General features: G+C 32.0%; 1 long non-coding RNA gene across 1 annotated transcript; it reads right to left on the reverse strand.

Annotated features, from left to right (window-relative positions):
- Positions 1–791: 791 nt before the first annotated feature.
- On the reverse strand, positions 792–3,722 carry LOC121204514 (uncharacterized). The gene is made up of 3 exons (XR_005899478.1): positions 3,660–3,722; positions 1,339–1,430; positions 792–850 (listed from the first exon to the last, which is right to left on the reverse strand). It is a non-coding gene; the product is annotated as an uncharacterized lncRNA (long non-coding RNA).
- Positions 3,723–7,060: the final 3,338 nt, after the last annotated feature.

Consider the following 7,060-nt stretch of genomic DNA (forward strand, 5'->3'; position numbering starts at 1 on the left):
TTTTAATTAGCCACTAATTCTGCAACTTTTCAATTTGACCCATTTCATTGCTTCTCGTTCCAATTTAGCACAATTTGCTTGTTTTTTTGAACTTTGGTATTGCAATTGTGTCCTGACAAAATTAAAACAAGAAGTCACAAGCTTAGTAGCGTTCTATTTAAAATTGGACCATAAATAAGTACAATAAACACACAAAATTAGCTTGCCATCATTGAACAACCATTTGTCCACATTTATTCTTGATGTAAATTTTTTTATTAATTTAGATATTTTAAATTTTTTTAATTTATATCTGTCACCTGTCATATTGAGAGGTCGCCATGTGTAACCATTGGATCGACCATAAGTGCCACATCAATACAAACTAATGGTGCTAGTGTAAAGGTACCAACCTTAGTAACGAAATGCAAGTTTAGATACCAACTAGATCAAAAAAACAAAAAGTTCAAGGGGAAAACTACATATTAACCCGTCACATAATGAAAAATATAATGGTTATTTTTTTAACATGTAACACCCCTATCCCGTAGCCGTCGCTGGAATAGGACGAGGCGTTACCAGAAATTAGGAATCGGATCAGAACAGTAAAATTTTGAGCCTTTTCTTAAATAAAAGATCATTTATATATATAACTAATAGATACAAACAAAGATCGAATTTAAAACTTATAAAAGTAAACTTCTATAAGATGTCATATTCGCATGGCTTATATACAATAGTCAAAATATCATTCTACTTATAGTCTAACCTATACATGCCATAAGCTAAGTCCAAAACACATGATAACCACAATAGTAGATAGTGTGACGAAGTGCTGACGATCCCCGTGCTAATAGTAAGAGTCAACGATCTACAAAAATAAACAGAGAAACATAACATTCAAAGTAAGCTTTCATAAGCTTAGTAAGTCTTAAGCAATTTAAACAGTTGAACTTAAAAACAAACCAAATGTTCGAGATCACATAACACTTTCTGAGTACAATACTATTTGGCCGATTATGCACAAACACATATCATTTTACTCCGTTTATACTCAAACTCATATAAACATAGTATTTACAAGCTTCCGGATTAACTTTAATTCTTTCAAATTTCACTAGTGTATCATTTCTTACCCACACTTACTTTCAACATTCATAGTTAAATGGCATATTGAAAACTATCTTGTAACTTTGTATAATAACTGAATGCACACATATACTAATATACATATGAATTTACCACATCTTTTCATATGCTTCTCATTACACATTCTTTATTCTCGTCAGATCAATCTCAAATAAATAATATATATTCTCGTCAGATCAATCTCACATAAATAATATATATATCACATACCTGAATCACTTAATGTGTAATACGAGTTCAATTTATCATCTTAGCATAGGATCTCGTAGTCATATGCTTTATCGAATTCACTAGCATTTGGCCTGCGAGGTATAAAACCCGAATATAACACCAGCACAAAGCCTACGGGACTTTAAACCCGGATACAATCTCAGCACAATTTATTTTATATACTTTTTTACTAACCTTGGCCTCATCAAATATCTAATAATACCCACATTTGATAATTGGTCATTCGGCCACATTATATACACATAAACATATGTACATTTCACACTTGCCCATTCGGCCACACCACATACACAAGCACATATATAAGATAATGCTTTTATCATTACTTGCTAATACATCATATACTTTGCTTTCATTTAAATAACCACTCAGCCATATTACATTTCTAAGTAACCATTCGGCCTCACTATACAAATAAGATAGCACACATTTTCATAAAGGCCCTTCAGATAACTTGCACACATTTAATATTAGCCATTTCGGCCTACCACATATACATATCTTGTACATCAATTTCATCATATCAAAACCACTTATATATCATTTCCTAACATCACAATTCAAAATTCACATATGGTTCTAATCAATATCTTATAAGCAACTCAAACAGTTTTATCAATGTTTACAACATATTCTCAAGTTTACGACAAGCTGTCTTCCTGCACAACAGTCACTAAATTATTTATATCTGGAGCTACGAAACTCCGAATTAATTTCCATAAATTTTATCTGAAATTAGACTCATTTATATTTCTTCCATAAAATTTTTAAAATTTTTGGTCGAGCCATTTAGTACAGTTTATTAGTTAAAGTATTCCATGTTTTAGGGTATGACTACTCTGACCCCTGTACACTACGAACCAAATTTCTCCCTGTACAGAATTCCAATGACCATGCCGTTTGTTTCCCGTAAAAATAGACTCAATAATGAATCATTGCATGTAAGGTATGACTCTTAATAATTTTTTTATAATTTATGGTGAATTTATAAAATCAGAACAGGGGATCTCGAATTGATTGAGACCCTATTTTACAAGAATTCAAATATCACACAATATAGAATTCTTTTTCTTCCCCTGTTTCTTTCATGTGAAAATAGACTCATTAAGATTTAATCCCATATTTTGTTCTGCCTCTAACTCATTTTTCACTATTTTTAGTGTATTTTCAAAGTTACACTACTGCAGTAACTCAAATCTGTCAAGGCTAAGTTACTCATTCATGATCATTGTTCACAAAATTAATACAACATCATTTCATCCATCATGGTAAGAACACATATTATGCATCATAGATCATCACATATCAAGGCATTCTCATAGGCTTAGTATACATACTTGCACAACTCGTAACATAACTCAAGTGCATACTCACCAATGACTTACCTCATTGGGACCATCATCAACTCTTTCCTTGGATTACCCGTTGAACACTTGGAATACTATTTGGATACTCGGAAAAGCCTTTGCACATAAGTGCCTCAATTGTAGCTAAAGCTACCTCATATCTCATGACATTTCAATGCTCACTCTCAAGCTAGTCATCTAGACTCATAATTCCTAGTGACATGTCACTCGTATCCTATTCTATTCCAAATGTTCAAACGGGATTTTTCCTTGTCTATTAAGGCTTTGTCTTATCATATTTCTATTAATCACATACACATTAATATTTGTACAATTCATGTAATGATAACATTTAAATACATGTATAACATGGTATTGTTTACATACGAACTTACCTCAATACCACAAAGGTAAAAAAAAAAGACGTAATTATCCCTTAATCGATATCTTTCCGTTCTAGGTCCAAATCCCAATTTTCATCATCTAAAACATCACATTCAACTTATTAAAACAATGTACTGATCAAATTAGTCCATTGACACACTTGGGTTATTTTTACAATTTTGCCCCTATATTTTACCAAAATTACCAAATTACCCCTAGGCTCGTAAAATAATTTTTATCACATTTTTTTACTCCTTGAGTCTAGATGAACCATTTTCATAACTATAGCAACTCATAATTTCAACTATTTCACACATTTACAACTCATTTTACAACTTAGCAATCTAGCCCGTTTTAAGGTATTTTCATGCAATTTCTTTCACAAAAGTTGTTTATTAGACAACTAGAACTCATAATATTCCATAAAAACACAACAAACAACACATTTACTCTCATGGAAAAACCCTAGACTGTTCATCATTTTGCACAATAGTCCCCTCTTATGAAAGCTCATGCTTTAGGGGTTACAAAAATGTAAAAATCTTCAAGAAAGACATTAAAATCACTTACTTGCTAAGCCTCAAAGTTGCTGAAAATATGAAGCTTTCAAAACCCATTTCTTGGCTGGAAAAATCGGTGGAGAGAAGATGAAAAAGGGATGATATCATCCTATTTTTATTTTATTACCTATTTGGTCAAAAGTCACCTAATACCCCATAAATTTTGGCTTTTTTAAAATTTTTGTCTCCCCTTGGCCGGCCACACACTTAAAAAGGGTCCAATTGCCCTTTAAAGGCCTCCAATTTTAGTTCTCTAGTCTATTAACACCTTTAGGCACTAAAATACAACTTTTACCTTTTACGCGATTTAATCTTTTTTCGAAATTGGACTAGAAATCGCTAAAATTAACTTACCAAAATTTACATGCACTTATAAAATTATATTATAACACATAAAATAATACTAAAATAATTTTCTCTGGCCTCGGAATAGTGGCCCCGAAACCACTGTTCCGACTAGGCCCAAAATCGGGCTGTTACATAACAAATTAATAAAGTAATTATTATACCTATAATAAATCGCCTAATATTAATCATTCAATATGCCACTTGTCATCCAAAGAAGTATGCCAACTAAGCCTACCTTCCGTATTTGCTTAAAAACCTTGTTATAAATTGTGTGTGTCATATATCTATATCTATACTATTATTTAAATATCTGATTGCGTTGGTGTTTGAATCAATCATACATCAACTCAATTGCAAAATTATTAAATTATCCCTAAATGTTTTAAATAAATTATATTCTTACACAGGTACTTTTATCTTTTTACATTTTCAATAAAATAAGTAAAATATTTACATATTTTTATATTTGAATCCATTCCTTACCATTTATAAAGGCTTAATGCTCAATTTGATAGTCAAACTATGCATGTTTTTCCACTTTAGTACTTGAACATTTTTTTGTCCGTACTTAAACTGTGACACCCCTAAAGTGACCCTAGTCGGAAAGTGGTTTCGGGACCACTAAACCGAGTCATAAAGATAATTAACCGTCATAGTTGATGCTCATTATATGTACATATGCATGTGTGAAAATTTCATGTTTGAATTTTGTTAATAGTAAATGAATTTTATCAAATAGGACTTATGTGAGAAAATTTGGAAATGTGCTAGGCAAATGTAAAGTGGCCTAATAATGCATGTTGTGAAATGATGGGTTTGCATGTCAAATTACCCAAAATTAAAGCATAGTGGCCGGCCATGCTATGGGTGGAAACATGTTGCAAACATGTTGTGTTAGTGAGTTATGTTAGAAAGAATAAAAAAAGGGGTTAGGATTAAAGTAATGCAAAAAGGTGGAGTGATGAAAAAAAAATGGTCTCATCCATGCCCCCCTTTGCCGTGAATGGAAGAAAGGAAACAAAAAAAAAAGTGTTCATCCTTGAACATCTTTGGCCGAATAGAAGAAAGAAAGGAAGGGAATGAGCTTGGAGAAAAATCGGCTATGAAGGCTCACTAGATTAAGGTATGTTTAGTGTTGCTTTGAAAGTTCATACATCCCTTGGATGATTAGTCTAAATTCTAACTATCTCATGGATGGATTTGGGATTATTAGAGAGTTAGTATTCGACTAAGAGGCTTCAAAAGTTTTAGTTGAAGCCTTGAGACTATTAGCATGTTAGCTATATGGATGTGTTAAGTTACTTGAAATGCTAGATAAATTTGAACTCCCTACCAAATTCTTTAGGCAACCCATGTTAGAAATTTCGGTATTGAGATGTCTAGATCTTTCGGCCATTGTAGCTATGGAGGAATAAAGTTTTTGTTTCTTGTTAAATTGGATGAATCTTGTTGTATGAGTGCTTGAACAAACTATGATTAAATGGATGCATAGATTCAAAGTGGGAAGAAATGGGCTATTATATTTGATGCTAATGCCGAATATGAAGATGATGAACTTGAATAAATAATATTCAGCTAGCATGATAAGTTATGAAATATTAAGTAGATGATATAATTGATTAATGAAGTGGCTAATAGGGATTTCTAATGAAATTGTTGCCAAGGCCGAATGTATCATGAAGTAAATAAAAAAAAAATTCTAAATGTGCATTATGTGCTTATATGTGTATTCGGCCAGGGAAGTTCGACATGAAACTTTGATAGGTTTGAGAGATGAATGACCGAATGAGCTAGAGGTTATGTATGGATGAATTTTATGCACATATGTGTGTGTGGCATTAGTAGCTAATGGCATTCGGCATTGTTTAATTAAAATTAGAAATGAATGCTTGAAAGTTAAATAGGTCACTCTAATGACCAAATATGCTAAAAGCTAATATATGGACAAATGATACGAACGAATTGGTTTTTGAAATGTATATGGTTGCCATATATATGTGTTTGATTGAGAAGTAAATTTGTTTGATTTAGCTCAAGAGCCTAGAGGATCAAAGTTGGATAAGGGAAAGGAAAAAAGTGATCGAAGAGCCGTCGTAATCGTTCGGCAACTTCCGAGGTAAGTTTTAAGTGTTTAAACGTTGAGTAAATTCAATTATAATAGGACATGATGAGTTGATTTAGTAAGATATGATGTGGCCATGATATGTTCTAAGCTCAAATGGTAAGTTCTTAAGTGTTTGAGCTTGGGAATTTAAGGGTAATTTGAAATAGTCTGCTTCGGACAGCAGCAGTAATGTAACTTTAGAAAATCACCATAAATTTATGGAGTTGAATTAGAGGCTGAATGAGACATTAAATTAAATCTTAATGAGTCTAGTTTCTTATAAAAGAAACCGTGTAAGCAAAGGAATTTCCGATAATGAGATATTTAAAGTTGTGTGAGACGGTGTCAGAATGACTCCAAAATCCCCTGTTCTGTTTTTAGAAAATCATTATAAATTGTACAAAAATGGTTATAAGATAAAATTTATATGCTTAGACTCCTTAATGAGTCTAGTTTCAAATGAAATCAAATACAACACATTTTGAATTCTGTAAAATGAGAAATTTGATTCGTAGTGAAGAGTGGTCAGATTAGTCAAACAGTGAAATAGGGGAAACTTTAAGAAAAATCTGGTATTGATTGGCCAAACCTAAAATTCTGGAAATTTTATGGATGGAAGATATACGAGTCTATATTCAGGAAAAATTAACGGAAAGTGATTTGGAGTTTTGTAGCTCCAGTTATAAATAATTTAGTGACTATTGCTCAGGAAAAATAGCTTGTGCTGAATTTGAGATTATGTTGTGAACCTTGATAAACTTGTTTTAGTTGCTCATAAGCTATTGATTAAACCCATACTTGAATTCTAAATCGTGATATTGTAAGTTTATGAGTATTCGAATATGAAATGATAGTATGGCCTAATGGCCGATGTGATGAATGTGAAAGTGTATATATGTGATAAGGCCTAATGGCCGATGTGATGAATGTGAAAGTGTATATATGTGATAATGCCTAAT

The sequence above is a fragment of the Gossypium hirsutum genome, chromosome A08, assembly GCF_007990345.1.
Source record: "Gossypium hirsutum isolate 1008001.06 chromosome A08, Gossypium_hirsutum_v2.1, whole genome shotgun sequence".
NCBI lineage: Eukaryota > Viridiplantae > Streptophyta > Magnoliopsida > Malvales > Malvaceae > Gossypium > Gossypium hirsutum.